The following is a 19,092-nucleotide window of genomic DNA, read 5'->3' on the forward strand; positions in this document are numbered from 1 at the left end:
TACTTGACAGAATTTGTAAAATGACTGTAAATAATGTAAATGTTTAGTCAACCTAATTGATTCCATAGACGTTTGCTTTAAGACTTACAAATAGAATTAGGTTTTATATACATATGTCCTCAAGTGTAAGAATACATGAGGACAGTATAAAGGAGTACCATTCTCTGCCGCATTGTGGTATCAAAACCAAGATGTCTGCAATACTATAGATTCAATTCTATTGCTTTGGCCATACACCAGTCAGAATGTTTCAGTTCCGAAAGAACGCATCTGCTCTAATGGAGAATGGGAAGCCACTATCAAGCGAGTGAAAGAGCTTTCCTATCCGATTCCTGAAACTGTTCCTCATTCTGGTAATTCATGGTTCAGTCCCAGTGTATTGGAAGACAGCCCTGCATCCAAAAAAGGAGTATGAAATCTGGAAGCATTAACCAGTTAATTTAACATGTCACAGGGAATCTGTTGGAATGTAATAATCAATTAGATACAGCAGTACACATCGATCAGTTGAAGTTAATCGGGCAGAATCAACACTGATTTGTGATTCTATTGAATTTTTTGAGGATGTAACATGCGTCATTGACAAAGTGAATGTAGAGAGCATAGCTTTTCTTTAAATGAAGTGACACATCATTTAAAGGTCAAGACAGGAAGTAAAAAGGTTCAAGGTGTGAGGGAAATGTTCCCTGCTCAGTCGAACTTCAGAAAACATTGGTTCACATCTCATTGTATTTCATCTGCAGGAGGCTGAGAGATGATAATGTACAATGTGTAAAGTGCATTTTCATTTGCAAAGCTGAGACAAATGATTCTGAAGCTGTCAGCCAGCCATTTGCTTATGGTATCCATTTCATGGTATCCATTTCATGCCTTTCCCTGTTTATACTGACATTATAAACAGGGAAAGGCAAGAATGATTGGGGGTTTGGGAGTCCAAGTCAATGAATCATTGAGTCACTCAGTACCATATCCATTCTGACCTTTTTACCCTAGAAATCTCCATTTACCCTGTCTCCCCTCACAGCACATGTTATCAGTGTTCCATGCTAACAACAGTGGGCCACATATAAAATTCAAAGTAAAGCTTACCCTAAACTGTCTTCACCTAAACCTCCCAGAGCTGGTGAAGAATGGAGTTCGATACAGAGCAAAGCTGCTTTTACATTTTCTGCATGGAACACTCCCAGAACAGTGACAGCACAAGAGCTCTCTTGATGATGTCATAGTCAAATATTTCAAAGAAAAGCATAATCCGATAAGAGATGCAGTGTTAAGCTCAGTCTAACCTGTCTCAGTCACACGCCCCCCACCCCCCCCCCAAACACAGATACACGCATCCACAGTATTACATCTAGATGGACATTGACAATAAGAGTGAGGTCAATGACGTCTTCATTTTTGGAAGTCCATCTTGTTCACCAAGTTCCTTTCCCTCAGGAAAGGCAGTATGCTCTCCTCACTTGATGCTTCACGTGACTCCTGTAAAATTGGTGGTTAGTGAATATGTGCTAACCTCAGCAGCAATGCGCACAGTGTGTGCAAAGAATCATATTTCAATCAGTGAGTGAAATGCTCTTGTTTAAAGAGGTCAGTTCCTAACCTCTCGTACAGAAGGACAGCTCAGAGACATAATTTCACACTTGAAATAAACCATCTCGATGCATCATTGTTTGAAATAATTTGTGATCTCCGAATGGGGGTTATTGCTGATAGATTCCAGAATATGCTTTTGTTATTTATTTATGATGTGCTGAGCAGAAATGCTTCACCATATTTGGATTAAAAACATTGTTGTAATTAGTTATTCATTGTTAGAAATGCGAAAAAAAGCAACAAAACTGAACAATGCTGCAATCTCGATCTCCCCAAGGAGCTTCCACACAGTATAAGTCAACTCTCTGGGAATGCATCAGCTCCGAGCTTCTAAGAAACCTGTCAGTTGCCTGAAGGGACAGATCACCTCGCATGGAAAAATGCACCGACCAATTGATCAAGTGAAGCAAGTGTTCTACACCATCCTTGCTTTTGTTGGGCTTCCGGGTAACGCATTATGACAATTGATCCTGTTTTAATCTGCTGTTGATCTGCTCACTGGTTTCAACTTTTGAATAATAATGTCTCCAGCTCTCTGACTGATCAGTCTTATCCACACACTCGAACAGTGAAAGCAATTCACTGAACAGATTTCTCGGAACAATTCTCCACTGACGGAGACTACCAACGTTTAAACGCTCTGCATTTTCTGATCTTAGCGTTCTGTCATCTGTTCCGGTTTCATATGGTTTGAAGATATGCGGAGAGATCATGCAAGTTACTTCTGAGGAAGTGCGACTGGACCAGAAACATTAACTCTGCTTTCTCTCTCAAAGATGCTGCTAGTATTGCTGAACATTTTCTGTTTTCGTTATACAAATGAAGCCTGCTAACTTGAGAAATTTGAAGTTTAAGGGATGATCTGAGCGAAGTCCTATAATAAAAGGAAAAGACAGGAAAAGGTTAACCACTTCCATCGGTTGGAGATTTTAGGATGAGGGAGAAGACTCTGGGAATGATATCCTGAGTACTCTGAAGAGATTTTAGGAAGCACTTCAACAGACAAAGGGTGGGAGAGGTTTGAAACTCTATTCCACAAATGGCAGTCGATACTTGATCAGTTTAAAGGAGATAGTACTATTTTTGGTAATCAAAGGAGTAGAAAGACATGTGCCCGATTTTGATTTGTAAAGTTTCATCTAATTACCACCCCTTTTGGAAATTCTCTCCTCCTCATCACATCTGTTCAGGAGACTGAAATTTTGACAGATTGCCCTCCTGATCTCTCCACGTTAAGATGTTTGTCATGTACAGATATATCGATTTACAGTGTAAATATCACAACAATCCTAACATTCTCAGATTGTCACTGAGGGAGCCCTGCATGCACTGCGATACTGCACTTGTGTAAGGCACTTGGAGTAGTCCTGTTTGACATCTTTTGCAGGCTCTGATGACCTGTTTCCTGGTCCTCCTGTGGCTTCAGTCAGGATGTGGTCCAATGCTAAATGGGGGAGTTTATTTTATCCACAGGCCCATGACTGAGTTGGGAGTGAGGTCTCTAACGGAGTTCTGTACCTGCCAGAGTTGGATCTGAGAATCTATTACACTAATTCAGATAGTTTCCTTGGAAACAAACTAAATCACATACTTCTTTCTGCCCTACTTAGGAGGTGCTGTGTGCTCAGTCCCTGTCCAAACTCCATAATATCTGGAGTGACTGGGCTGGAGGGTTATCTGAGATGGGTGTGAAAGTATTAAAATTCAAACTCATTCAACCCCAACCATTTCCACTCACACAGTAAAACCATATTGTTGCACTCTGGAACAGGCAGAAGGAATTTCTGATCAGTAATTCATTGTTTCATTTTATATTTGTCTTCCACAGGTAATTTGTTGGCGATTGGTATACTTTCACAGGGAAAGTGCGGGGTATCCCCTTGCACTAGCCGCTACCTGGTGGTTATGGCAGCTGCCGATCTGATGGTCATTATTACTGATGTTATAGCGAGGATATTTCGCTATTATTATTACCCGCAGTCTTTCCTGAACATCACTCCTGTGTGCAGTTTTATTACCGTCCTGATACGTGCTGCCACGGACTGCTCTGTCTGGTTCACTGTCACTTTCTCCTTTGACCGATTCGTGACCATTTGTTGTCTTAAGTTGAGAACAAAATATTGTACTGAGAAAACTGCGACTATGGCTCTGGCAACAACCTGCACCCTGTTCTGTCTGAAAAACATCCCCTTCTATTTTCAATTTGATCATGTTAGAATAATCAACAATGTTCCATTCTACTGTAAAACAAAGTTAACCTATTTTACTGAGACTTGGTGGGTGATATTAGATTGGCTTGATACAGTTTTAACCCCATTACTGCCATTCGCTTTAATTCTGTTGCTCAATACTCTGACAGTCAGACACATTATAGTGACCAGTCGAGTCCGGAAGAGGCTGAAGGGTGAGAGCAAAGGAGACAATCAGAGAGACGCAGAGATGGAGAGCAGAAGAAGGTCTGTAATTTTGCTCTTCACCATCTCTGGGAGCTTCATTCTCCTGTGGCTGATATTTGTTATAGATTTCTTATATTATGTCATTCGAGGAATCAATCCTGGCGATTACTCGCCTTTTCTATATCACTTCAGTGCAGTTGGTTACATGCTGCGGAACCTAAGCTGTTGCACAAACACATTTATTTATGCAGCAACATTGTCCCGGTTCAGAGCAAAGATCAGTATCACAGTAAAATACCTGGTTACACGAATTCCTTGCATTGTGAATAAAGAAAACTCCTCTGTGAAGCCCTTAGGGCGGGGGAGTCGTAATGCTTCCAGACCATTATTCACTCGTGGGATGTGGATGTCACTGACTGGGTCAGTGTTTAATACCCATCTCTAGTTGACTCTTGAGAAGGTGGGGGTGAGCTGCTTTCTTGGAGTACTGTAGTCTATGTGCTAGAGGTAGATCTACAATATTGTTTGGGAGAGAATTCCAAGATTTTGAACCAGAGACTCTGAAGAAACGCTGAGATTTTCCAAGTCAGGATAGTGAGTGACTTGGAAGAGAAGTTCGTGTTCCCATGTAAATGCTGCCCTTGTCCTTGTAGATGAACATGGATGTGGGTTTGGAAGGTGCTGTCTGAAGACATTTGGTGAATTTCTGCAGTGTATCTTGTAGATGGCACTCACTGCTGCTACTGCACGTCAGTTGGAGGGAGTGGATGTTTGTGAATCTGTTGCCAATCAAGTGGACTGTTTTCTCCTGGATTGTGTAAAGCTTTTTGACTGTTGTTGGTGCTGCTCTCACCAAGTGGAGAGTATTCCATCACAGCCCTGACAGAGTCCTTCTCCCAGTGTTGGAGTGAATTGATCTGGGAATCTGCAGATTCCCCAATGTAGCACAATCTAACGGAGTTAATCTGGGGAAATGGATTTTCCTGCTTTGTAATTCCTATCTGTTTTGAACCCTTTGTAAGTCTGCATCAAAATCAAATCCTTCAGAGGATTCTGATCGAATTCAATAGAGTAGATCGTCAGAAAATCTTTGAATCTTAAATACATTGTATCACTGCTCAGCAACAATTTAACAGCATAGTAATGTCACAAATAGCCACTAGGAGCTGTTCTGATGTGAGAAATTGTGGCAGAGTGTTATGTGGCATTATCAGAAACCATGCACCAAACATTTATTTATGCAGCCATATGATCTAGGTCAGAGCGAAGTTTAATAAAGCAGTAAATTCCTACTGACAGAAACTACGTGAAAACAAAGCTCTCTGGTGTCAGAAGTAATACAATGACACCCTCTGCTGGCCTCCACATGCGATAATGGAGGGTGAGAAATCTGAGTGATTCAATGAGAAGAGGGAGTGAAGGAGGGCAGCAGCTCACAGCATCATCCAAACTAACAGCACAATCAACACAGACACATAAACACACATAGAGATACACAAGCACACACAAGGTTGGCGTGGACAGCGTTGCGATTGAACTGAGGTCCCTCAGCGTGTAACGACTCATGTGGACAAATAGTGTGCTCCCTCTGCCATGTGGAAATGCTTTGTCTTTGAGCAATTGAATAGAAGTTTTCCCTACAATTATATCCAGATATTCCCGAATGAACTATTTCGTGAGGAGACAGAAACACACATATAGAGAGACATGTAGATACATACATGCAGATAGAAACATACAGATAAACATGGAGACACACTGACAACACAGACACACAAACACATACATGCAGTCACAAACACATACATGGACATAGACAGATACCCATACACATCCTAACACATCCAGGCAGATGTTGCTTAGGACAGCAAAAGTGAAGAATCTAATAGAGTTCCTTGTTCTGAAAACTTCACAAGAAATGATTAGACTTTTCGGAATGTGAGTTTACTGGAAATTCGTGCATAGTTTTAGCTGGAGAGCTGCATCTTTAATAAATTTGTGAAGGAAGCAAGCATAAATAGTCTGGGTAGGAAAACCCTCGGCTGCCTTTGAAATAATGAAAGCAATTTGAGTAAATGAACCAGAGTTGGTTATCCCTGAGTTTTGCAGATGTTCCCAAAATGGCAGCTCATGCTGGTGACTTGGGACTATGTGCTGTCTTGTTATAGGATGATGAAGCAGGAACAGAGTAATCCGCAGTGTACTTCTCTTAGAAACAAAAATGCAAGGTACTGCATTTTTGGAAATCAAATCTTTGCAGGACTTAGACACTTAACGGTAAGGTACTTGGGAGTGTTGCTGAACAGAGACCTTGGAGTACAGTTTCAGCACTCCTTGAAAGTGGCGCCACAGGAAGTGGCTGAGGCTAGGACAATTGCATCATTTAAAAGGCATCTGGATGGGTATATGAATAGGAAGGGTTCAGAGGGATATGGGCCGGGTGCTGGCAGATGCAACTAGATGGGGTGGGATAACTAGTCGGCATGGACGTATTGGACCAAAGGGTCTGTTTCTTTGCTGTACATCTCTATGAGTCTCTGATGTAGTGTCCAAAAGTCTAAATGATGGAATAAGTAAAAGTTTTAAGGAATGCTAAGATTGTAAAACATCATCAGAGGGAAAAGGAAAAATGGATTGCAGTCAGGTGAAGGAGCAGGGCTCCTGAAACTTCTGATTTCAAATAAACCTGTTGAACTATATCTTGGTCTTGTGTGTGTGAGAAACAAAAGCTCACTCACTTTAATAATTTCAGTCCGAGATCGAATATCTGAAACAGAGTCGTTTATTTGTACACTTGCAAGTGGGTGCCATGTCTAATTGCCAGGTAAAGCAATGACAAATGCACAGTAAACACCAACAAACTCTCGCAATTTACACAGTTTTTTCCCATATGTTTTCCTTATTCCATTGTTTGTTCCCTGCTTCGCTTACATCACTCATTTCCTTAAGACTGATCCCACAACTTCTGTTTATCCGGCCTTGTCAGCGACAAATGTCTATCTCTGCCTCCTATAAGGTTGATTGATGTCATCCCATCCTTTGCTTACCATTATTTGCTCCCTCCATCCGCGCTGCCCCTCACAGCATCTTATCACTAAGCCCTTTTAATTGTGGTTTGTTCCTGTGTCTCTGTACAAGTGGGGAAACAGATGTTTTTTCCGGTTTGCCCATACATCCACCATTGTTCTATAATCACGTCTCATGCTAACATACCATTTTCTTTAACGGATTATATGTTTCCTCATTTTTGCTAAGTCAGTTCTCGTCCGAAACAATCCCAAACTAATGTGAATTCATTTACTCTGTATTAGAACTTATAATTGCAGAAATAACACTAATTCACCTATATCCCACATGTGTTTTCTAACTTTGTCCACCCCAGTCCAAAACTGGCAACCCCACATCACAACAAGCCAAAGAAATCACTTACACGCATAAGACTCTAATTAATGCATTTGAGGTACTGGGAGGATGTAATAACTGAGTAGACCCTTATTTACATTCAGTAGAAAGACCTCAATCAGTGGTCTTTCCCCACTGTTTCTTGGCGGCTGCTGTTCCAAGCTTTAGTGCATCCCTCAGCACGTAATCTTGTACCTTGGAATGTGCCAATCTGCAACACTTGGTCAGGGTCGATGCCTTGTTCTTGAAGAGCAATATGGTTCGGGCAGAACAGGGAGTGTCTTTCACAGAGTTGATGGTCCTCCAGGCACAGTCGATGTTTGTTTTGGTGTGTGACCTGGAGAACAGACCATAGAACAGAGTCCTGAATCACGGAGCTGCTCGGGACAAACCTAGGCAAAAACCACGGCATCTTTCTCCAGACTTCCCTCTGGAAAGGCACATTCCAGCTGGAAATGTGTGACAGTCTCTCTCTCACGAACACATCCCCTCACAGCCGCTTAAAGGGCATCAGTTCAACTCCAATGTTTATTTTGTTTTATTTTATTCAATTGCACAGAACCTACCTGCTTTCGTAACTATAGATGTATACACTGTAAATAAATATTTTTGAAATCCTTCCTTAGGTACGCGACCAAACCTGCTCACAATATTCCAAATACCTGGCTTTGACAAAGGGACAGTTCAACTCGAATTTTCAGCTCTTCTCTCTCCTTACAGATGCTGCAAGAGATGCTGAGATTTTCCAACATTTTCTCTTTTGGTTCCAAATACCTGATACAGCCTGAACAGTACATAGCTGCTCTGGTATTCTAACCTTCCCAAATAAACACTAACATTACATTTACCTTCCTAAGTGACAAGAGAAGCTGCATTTTAACCTGAAGAGAATCCTGAACAAGGGCCAACAAGTCCCTCTGTGCTTCCGATTGCCGAAGCCTTTCTCCATTTAGAAAACAGTCTGTGCCCCTCTCCTTCTAATCCCAGTACATAACCTCACACACTTTACCACATTGTATACTCCACCCGCCAACTGAACCTGAAGAGAAAGCTGAGCGAGGACTCACCTCGCTGAGTAACCTTTACTTGTGTTTCAGGTCTGGCAGCATCTGCCCAGAGAGAGATAAAGCAGAGACAACGTTTGGAGTCCGGGGGCGGCCGTCCTTCGGGGAGAGAGCGCTTTGGGACTTGATGCTCCAACACACAGTTTCTACATCACTTTCCCCTCTCTGTCTGTGAGGATTTCTCATTCTGATCCATATTATTGTGTTTGGTGACACCCGGAGGTGGCACCTTTTCTGTTTGTATTCTCTCCTGAAAAGCTTATTTCTCTTTAAACGGTAGTTTTTCCCTGAAGCAGCTGCTAACGGTCACTTGGGGCACGAGGCGGCCGTTAACCGCCATTTCCCGTGCGCGGGGCCTGAGGGGGCGGGGCTTGGAGCTAAAATGGCGGCGGCCGTTAACCGCCATCTCCCGCGCGCGGGGCCTGAGGGGGCGGGGCCTGGAACTAAAATGGCGACGGCTGTTCACCGCTATCTCCCGCGCGCGGGGCCTGAGGGGGCGGGGCCTGCAGGTAAAATGGCGGCGGCCGTTAACCGCTATCTCCCGCGCGCGGGGCCTGGAGCTAAAACACTGGCGGGCGGTCCCACCCAGAAAGGGGCAGAGTCGGAGGGAGAGCGGACTGTGTCAGCGAAGTGCCGTTCCTGAAGGTAATGATGGTGGTTATTGTGGGGTGGAGGGATAGCAGAGAGATTCCATTTGGGGCAAATCCTTTCCCCAACCCCGGACCCTACTAAGATTATTATTCTTGTCCAACACTGAGGGAATAATTATTATTTCCCCGCCCACAAAGTCCAACACAAAGGGAATAATTATCATTTCTCCCTCCCTCACACAGTCCAACACAAGGGGAATAATTAATATTTCTCCCTCAATAACACTTAATATTTCTCCCTCCAACACAAAGGCAAGAGTCATTATCTCTCCCTTCCCCCACAGTCTAACGTAAGAGGAATAATTATTATTTCTCCCTCCCTCACAGTCCAACACAAGGGGAATAATTATTATTTCACCCTCACACTGTCCCACACTCGGGGGTTAATTATTATTTCTCCATCCCCCACACAGTCCAACATACGGGGAATCATTATTATTTCTCCCTCCCTCGCACTGTCCAACACAAGGGGAATAATTATTATTTCACTCTCTCCCACTATGTCCAAAACAAGGGGAATAATTATTCTTTCACCTACCCTCACTCTATCCAACACGAGGGGAATAATTATTATTTCTCCCTCCCCCACATTGTCCAACATAAGGGGAATAATTATTATTTCTCCTTCCCTCACGCTGTTCAACACAAGGGAAAGAATTAATATTTTTCCCTCAATAACACTTATTATTTCTCCCTCCAACTCAAAGGCAAGAGTTATTATCTCTCCCTCCCCCCACAGTCCAACGTAAGAGGAATAATTATTATTTCTCCCTCCCTCACACTGTCCAACACAAGGGGAATAATTATAATTTCAACTACACTCACTCTATCCAGCACGAGGGGATTAATTATTATTTCTGCTTCCCTCACACTGTCCAACACAAGGGCAATATTTATTATTTCCCCCTCCCTCACACTGTCCAACACAAAGGGAATAATTATTATCTCTCCCTCCCTCACACTGTCCAACACAAGGGAAATAATTATTATTTCTGCCTCCCTCACACTGTTCAACACAAGGGGAATTACTATTATTTCTCCCTCCCTCACACTGTCCAACCGAAGGGGAATAATTATTATTTCACCCTCACAATGTCCAACACAAAGGGAATAATTATTATTTCTTCCCAACACTGTCCAACACGAAGGCAATTATTATTTCTGGCTCCCTCACATTGTCCAACACATGGAGGATAATAATTGTTTCTGCCTCCCTCACACTGTCCAAGATAAGGGGAATAATTATTATTTTTTCCCAACTTGTCCAACACAAGGGCAAGAATTATTATTTCTCCCTCCAACAAACTGTCCAACACAAGGGGAATAATTATTATTTCTCCCTCCCTCTCACAGTTCAACACAAAGGGAATGATTGTTATTTCTCCCTCCCTCACACTGTCGAACACAAGGGGAATAATTATTATTTCTCCCTCCCTCACACTGTCTAAAACAAGGGGAATAATTATTATTTGTCCCTCCCTCACACTGTCTAACACAAGGGGAATAATTATTATTTTTCCCTCGCTCACTGTCCAACACAAGGGGAATAATTATTATTTCTCCCTTGCTCACTGTCCAACACAAGGAGAATAATTATTATTTCTTCCCCATACTGTCCAACACAAGGGGAATAATTATTATCTCTCCCTCCATCACACTGTCCAACACAAGGGGAATAATTTTTATCTCTCCCTCCCTCACACTGTCCAAGCGGAATAAATATTGTCAGTTGTCTTCATCTCTTTGATCTCGAACTTCTCTTTTCCGGAGGTTAGTGACCACTACTGGTCGCGAGTGGAAACTACAGCCGACCAGCAGAAATTCTCAGAGTCTATCAGGGTTAATGGTGCGAAGGGGTTGGTCATGGAGTCAAAGAGATGGACTGTCAGGGAAAATGATGTGGAGGTGCAGGTATTGGACTGAGGTGGACAAAGTTTAAAATCGCCCAACAACTACCTTATAATCTAACATGTCCATTTGGAAGTACTAGATTTAATTTCTATGTCCTGCGATCGTGTCGCATTACCTATCTGATGAAGGAGCAGTGGTCTGAAAGCTTGTACTTCCAAATAAACCTGTTGGACTACAACCTGTGATTTTTTTTTAATAGGGTTGATAAAGCTACTCTTGAGCAAACAAATTCTGCGAGTACACTGAGCGCTCACTTTGGAAAACATTAAGATAGAAATTAAAATAACTGTTTGGACATAATGAAGAATATTGTCTGGATATTTGTGAGCTTGTTCAGTTACATCTCAATCAAAATTGAGCATATATTTGCAAAACGTAAGAGGATTAGTCTGAAAGGGTTGAAATATAGAAAGTGTTTATTTCATGATTGTTTTGAGGCTCGAGTTTATATTATCCTTGAAGAGATTTGACACGTCCATCCTCCTTCCACATCACAACAAAAGCTAATGGAACGGTTCACTGTTTCATCTGTAATTATTTCAGGTTCCCAACGGGAGCTGTATGTTACCTTTTCAGGCAACAAAAAACATCCCTGCAATCCAATCAAACTGCAATTTATATATGAGGTGTGAAGCAGCAGAGGGGAAAGTTTCACTGAGTATTGCCACCTAGTTTCACGGTGCAATTCACAATGATCATCGCCATGAAGACCGAGCAGCAATCTGATGGATCTATTTTATCACAGAACGAAACACGCATATAATCAACAATGAATCTCATTCATTCACCTTGGGGGTACGTCAAGTGAAAATTGCTTTAAACTACAACAGTACAGTAGCTAGAAATTGAACCCTTGTCAATTGCTTAGAAGTTGCTCACCGCTATCCCACCACTACCCTGCCAGGCATAACCTTGCTTTTCCCAAAATCCCTTAATGTTCATGACCATTAAATGGGGCTGAAATAAAAACAGAAAACGGTTAAGTTCTGAAGAATCATCATTGGACACGGAAACATTCCTCTGCTTTCTCTCCACATATGCTTTCTGACTTGCAGAGTTTCAACAACAGTTACTGTGCTGTCTTTCAGATCTCCAGTATGTGCAGTTCCTTTGTTTTAAATAGACCTGTGGTGGACGCATCGAAGGGGATATTGGATCAGGTGACAGTCCACCTCATGTACAGAGGCAGATATGAAGAGCATAGAATCGGCGAATGCCTACAATGTTGAAATAGGCCATTCGGCCCATCAAATCTATTCTGATTCTGTGATGAGCATCCTTCCGAGACACTCACCCCTACCCAATCACTAGAAACTTGCATTTGCCACTGCTAATCTATCTAACCAACACATCTCTGGGCACAATTGGCAATTTAGCGTGGCCAATCCACCTAACATAAACATCTTTGGACTGTGGGAGCACTCAGAGGAAATCCACTAGGACGAGGAGAATGTGCAAACTCAACACAGACACTCTGAAATCAGGCAGGGATCTGGGTAACTGCAGATGTTTAGAGACGGATTCCACATGTTTAGACCAGAGTGTGAATGATGGGGCTAACTGCCTAATTCCAGTGCTGTAAAAACTCGACAACACTATGATTCACTGCGTGCAACATTCATTGCAGTTTGTATTTTGTCTTCATTCGTCACATTATTGATCTTATTCTGAAAGAAATGCATGGAGAGCATTCGTGCATTCAGTCAGATCTGTGTATTGATGCGTTGAGGAGCATCACACACAGGAATGATACCTGAGGGCGTATTCCCGGACCCTTACAGATTCAACTGCAACTTGCCATTTCCTCATTAATTTAATTTGGTTCAAGATGTAATATGTCTAATATCACAATACATTGACACCCTTCTTAGCATGTTATGAATTTGGATGGAGCGGTCCCTAATTTCTCAGAATACCAAGAAGTCACACTGGAGACCATACCCTCTCACAGAAAGAGGACCAGGTAGAGGACATTCCCTCTGGAATTAACGGAGGCTGGGCTGACAAAACTGACAAGGTCAGCAGCATCTAAAGAGAGAAGGGAAGGTGTGCTGGAGTGTGGGGGGGGGGAGATTAGCCCGTGTGTTCTGGGGTTGGAGGATTCCAATAGAACAGAATGAAGTTAGGAAACTAATTTCTGAGCAATTGGAATGGGGTAGTGCTGAACAAAGAATGAGATGGTTTATAATAGGGTGGCAGCTCCAGATGTTTAATAACAAACGGTTTCGTGGAACCAAATTAACAGGGGTTGGAAATTGGCTCAGTAAAATTCTAAATTCAGGAAATTTGAGCAAGAGTAGACTGCACGGTTTGTTTAAACTGTTCTGTCTGTTCTGGCAGTCAATCCAAACAGAGCTGATTTTAGATTTCAAATTCAGTTTCCTGTCCACTCTCTATATCCCATGATTCCCTGAGACACCAGCCAACTGTCTATTCTAGTCTGAACTGTATTCAGTCATGAAGTATTCACAGTCCTCAGGGATAAACAATATTAAAAATTCAGAAGCTTTAGAGTGAAGTGCTGTCTCCTGATCTTCATAAATAATCTGCCTCTTATTCTGAAACAGTGTCCTCATTGTTTCAGATGCCCAGGCTTCGGGGAATAATTTCTGAGCATGTACCTTTTCAAGCCCCTGCCTCTTCAGAATTTGATACATTTCAATGAAATTGCCTTTCAACTTTCTCAAATATAGACCCAATTTATTTCAATACTCAGCATTGGAGCATCCCAGGCACTAAAATAGTGAACGTTATCTTTAATGATTCATTAATTGTTTTGGGCCATCGGTGGCCAAGACACGAACTTTCTCTGGTGAGGAGAGGATGAGTTGTCAATGCACTTGTGATACTGCTATGTTTTTCCAAGGTAGGGTCGAAAGTGGCTTGATATGGAATTATCAACTAGTGGTATTCCCTTGTTTCTGCTGTGCTGTCCTGGTGATCATGCCATAGGTCTGGGAGCTGCTCTGTAAAGAACCTTAGTGAATTTCTGCAGTACATCTTCGCTATGGTATGCACTGCTGCTACTGAGTGTTGGAGGTGGAGATAGGGAATGTATGTAGTTATGATGCTGAGAAAGTTGCACTGCAAGTTCATTCTACTTAGACTTGGAGAGTAGAACTGTTCTGTTATACAAGTATGTTAATTGTACTAATATCTATGAGCTTTTAAATGAATTCAGCTCTTCCCTGACAATAGATTGAGGGACATCATGTGACTATTCCACATTATTATTGACATTTCATCTCAAAACGCTGTGAAGCAGATGATTGACAAAGATTGTGCTATGGATGGTTAAACTCAGGGCAGTGTCATTAACTGCACACAATCTCTGGATGTGCATTCCTGTGGATGTGTGTTTGTATATTCATATGTGTTTCTGCATCTTTGTCTATCTGTATCTAACTGTGTGAACGGGTATGTATGTGTGTGTGTCTCAGCATGCGCATTAGTGTGTGTCTCTATATTGGTGTGTCTTTCTGTGTCTGTATCTCTGCGCAATGGTTTCTCTGTTGCATTGGAGGTTGTACCGATTAAATGTGGTTAAGCTCCCTTTATCTGTGTTCTGTCTATTCTTCCATTTAAATTGATACCATGTGGTTTGTCACGTAGGTGTGTCCTCTGCCTGCAATGGGACACAGTTTGCCCTTGAGGGAAGTTCAAATGAATGAAATAAATCTGATGAATCACAGTCTCTGTCTTCGTCTGTGTCTGTCTGTCCTTCTTGTGTTGAATGGCACCTGCATGAATACTCCAATTATTGATGACCTGAATTAATTCTCCCATTTAATTGTTCCCTGATACACGTCTTCAACGTATGGGTGGCCTGCTAATTTTTCTTTTTCATTTCCTGATGTGCTGAACCGAATCTGCAATTTACAGATGCTTCAACATTTCTCCTTTTTACTGATTCCCTGTCCTTATTCTCCCCATTTCAATTCTCTAATATATTGGCTTTCCACAAATTTCCTAATGTCATGACACTGTATGCCAAATCTCCCATCTACTAATGCCCACTAATTCTCCCATTTACTGATGCCTTCGCCCAATTCTACCATTTAGCTGTGCCGTACTCTAATTCTGCCATTTGAAAGCCATCTCCCGCTTTCTCATTTAGTCCCACTGTGCACCAGTTCTTCCATTTAGTATTTTTTTTAGATTAGATTACATTACAGTATGGAAACAGGCCCTTCGGCCCAACAAGTCTACACCGACCCGCCGAAGCGCAACCCACCCATACCCCTACATTTACCCCTTACCTAACACTACGGGCAATTTAGCATGGCCAATTCACCTAACCTGCACATCTTTGGACCGTGGGAGGAAACCGGAGCACCCGGAGGAAACCCACGCAGACACGGGGAGAACGTGCAAACTCCACACAGTCAGTCGCCTGAGGCGGGAATTGAACCCGGGTCTCCGGCACTGTGAGGAAACAGTGCTAACCACTGTGCCACCGTGCATAAATACTGATCCTTTGACAGTGAGGCACTCCTTCAGTTCTGATCCTGTTCTAGTGCGGCAATACCTAAGTACTCACCCCGAAATCATGTGGAACTCCCAAAGTTCTAAACATCTTATAATAAAGCACTGACTCCATAATGACCCTCTTGTAATAATGCATTCCCCACAGCTCTGAACATCTGATAGTGCTTTCATATCTCAGATTATGAGAGAACTGGTGCAGTGTATTATTAAATGGGAGAATTGGGGCAGGACAATACTGAGTGGGAGAATGAGAGGAGGGCATTTCTAAATGGGACAATAGGGCTAGAGCCTCAACGAATAAGAGAATTGGTGTAGGGCAACACTGAGTGGGGAATTTGTTCAGGACATCAGTAAATGGGGCAACTCTGAATTTGCGAATTGGTGCAGGCTATCAGTAAATGTGAGTGTTGCTGCAGGGTGCTAAAAAGAGCATGTGTAAATGGCAGACCATGGGTAGGGAATCAGCAACTAGGATAAATGTTGCAAAGAAGCAGGAAAGTGGAGATGCACACAGGGTACCATGAAATGAAAACATTTGACCAGGGCACCATTATGTGGAGGATGTGTGTCAGGGAACAACTGAATAGAAGAGTTGGAGCAATTCACTACTAAAGAGCGGATTTGTGCAGGATCGGTTATTTGGGGGAACGTGATGCAGGGAACACCAAAATTTGAGAGTTCTGTCAGCGGACCACTAAATGGGAGAATTGCTGCAGGGAAATGCATGATTGTTAGACAGTCAATATTGAGGCAATGCCTCATTGTAATAGAGTCAGAATTGAGAGACTTCAACATGATTAGAGGGTCAGTACTGAGACATCATAGCTCTATCAATACTGAGATATTGAAACAGCATATCCGAAAGGTGGGAGTGCTTTATTGTCAGAGCATTGATCGTGAGGCAGTGCCTCCTAATGCAAAGTATGAATTGAGGGTGTGCTGCAGTATAAGTGTATCAGTTCTGAGTCACTCTATCAGAAGGTCAGGCGTGAGGGAGTGCCTCATTGTCAAAGCGTCCACTCTGAGGCAGTGCCTTTTTGTCAGAGGGTCCATTCTGAGGTGATCCTTGTTTACATGGGGATCAGTATTGAGTCTGGGCCACACATTTTGAGGCTCAGTACTGATAATGGAGCACTGTGAGACAGAGCCAATACTGAGGAAGCCCTCAGAATTGACTCTCCGACAATGCTGCAATACCTCAGTATTGATCCTTTGATCGTGCAGCAGTCGATCATTTCTGAGCCTATTAGTGGGAGGCACTGACTCAGAACAGATTCTCTGACAATGAGGCGCACTGTTAGAAATGAACCTCTGACAATAAGGCCTTCCCTCAGTGTTGAGACTCTGATCATGAATCAGTAGCCAATAGCCAGAGTGTCGGCCAGAGGCAGTGCCTAGTATTCAGAGAGTCAGTCCTGAGGGAGGGCCTCGTTGTGAGAAGGTCAGTCCTGATGGAGTGCTTCACTTAAGGGAGTCGGAGTTGAGTGCGTGCCTCACAATTAGATGGTCAGTGCTCGGTATTGTAGCTCGATCCGAGGGTCAGTACTGAAGGCTGTCCCATTGCAACTGAAATCCTAAGAATTAAAACTCAATGTGCTTTAAGGGTAATGTGATGAATTCTGTAAAAATATTGTGGAAAAATATATTGATACCAATGGTTTTTTTAAAAACTGCTCACAGGCAAATTACATTATTGGTTCCTGTTGAAATGCTACGAGGAGTTAAATAGTGACTTTGTGCTAGTTTCCATGGAATACAAAATCGCTCTTAAATGTTCGGAATCCAAGGGAAAAATGTGAATGATGAACTGAGAAAGATGTGTTGTGGAAACAAAGCAGTACTGGTGAAATTAATCTTATTCTATGTTGACAAATCGCCAGGACACATGTTCAGAGCAACGAACAAAGCGAGCATGGTGATACTGGATGGTGTTGGTGGCCAATATGTAAACTTGGGGACAGTGTCTGCAATTTGAAAGGATGCCAGTGTAGACCCTACTGTTTAATAAGGGACAGAAGGAGAAAGTAGGAAATGGTGAATTTAAGATACAATATCAATAGTTGGAAATTAATGATCTATTATAAAAGATGTTGGAAACTAGACACTGAGAAAATAACTGGGCATGGTTAATACAAATAGATGAATGGGAAATTATTTTTTAACAACCTGCCAGTTTTCTTTGTGTGTGGATTATCCAAACAAAGTAGCAAAGGTGTAATTTCTGCTTGCAGTGCATGCAAATTTTCGAAGGTTTTTGATAAATTCCAATGTAGGAGGCAACTAAATAACATTTAAAACACATGAAGTGTGTCGAAATAAATTGACTTCCAGTAGAGTAATAGAGATACACAGGATGAAAACACATCTTTCAGTCCAACTCATCCATGCTGACCAGATGTCCGAGATAAACCTAATCCAATTTGCTAGTACATGGCCAATATTCCTCTAAACTCTTCCTATTCATATACCCATCCGGATGTCTTTTAAATTCTGTAATTGTACCAGCCTCCAACACTTCCTCTGGCAACTCATTCCATACATGCACCACCCTCTGTATGGTAAAGTTGCCCCTCAGGTACATTTTAAGTTATTCCCCTCTAACCTTAAACCTATGCCCTCGAGTTTTGAACTGTCCCACACTAGGAATAAGACCATGTCTATTTACCCTATTGATGCCACCCCATGGTTTCATAAATTTCTACAATGTCACCCCTCAGCCTCCAACAGCCCAGGGAAAATAGCCTATCTAGCCTCTCCCTATAGCTCAAATGCTCCAAACCTGGCAACATCCTTGCGAATCTATTCTGACCACTTTCAAATTTCACAACATCCTTCCTCTAGCAGAGAGGGCAGAATTGAATGCAGTATTCCAAGTGGCCTAATCAATACCCTGTAGCGTCACAACATTACCTCCCAATTCATATACTTAATGCGCTGATCAATAAAGAAAAGCATACCAAATGCATTCTTCACTATACTATCTACCTGCGACTCAGCTTCAAGGAGCTATGAACCTGCACTCCAAGGTAACGTTTTGTTCAGCATCACTTGTCAGGACCTTACCATTAAGGGTATAAGTCCCGCTCTGATTTGCATTTCCAAATGCAGCACCTTGCATTTATCTAAATTGAACTCCATCTACCATTGCTCAGCTCATTCGCCCATCTGATCAATATCCCATTGTACTCTGAGGTAATCTTCTTTGCTGCCCACTACACCTCAATTTTGGTGGTTGAGGACTTATTCATCGGAAAAGCCAGAGATTAACCCTTAAAATGTATGAACAAGAACAAGAGGAGGCCACAATCCTGCTGCACCATTCAATAAGGTCATGGCTGATCTGATTTTAAACTCAACTCTATATTCCCGCAAGTCCTGATCATCCTTCAACGTTGTCATCATCAGCAGTCCACTTTTGCCTTACAAAACACCTAAAAATTCTCTAAACACTGTCTTTTGAGGAAGGGAATTCTAAAGGGTCAAAACCTTCTGATAGAAAACATGTCACCTCATCTCTGTTTTAAATGGGCACCATTTTGTTTTTAATAGATAACTACTTTAAACATTAAACTATGCATCTTTTAGATG

At 42.2% G+C, this 19,092-nt stretch overlaps 1 protein-coding gene across 1 annotated transcript in view; it reads right to left on the bottom strand.

Moving 5' to 3' along the window:
• The window catches only part of LOC122544413 (glycine-rich cell wall structural protein 1.8-like), a 356,495-nt gene that overhangs the window by 291,438 nt on the left and 45,965 nt on the right, over positions 1-19,092 (bottom strand). The gene's annotated exons all lie outside the window — the stretch shown is intronic.

This window comes from Chiloscyllium plagiosum, chromosome 48 (genome assembly GCF_004010195.1).
Source record: "Chiloscyllium plagiosum isolate BGI_BamShark_2017 chromosome 48, ASM401019v2, whole genome shotgun sequence".
In the NCBI taxonomy this organism is placed as follows: Eukaryota; Metazoa; Chordata; class Chondrichthyes; order Orectolobiformes; family Hemiscylliidae; genus Chiloscyllium; species Chiloscyllium plagiosum.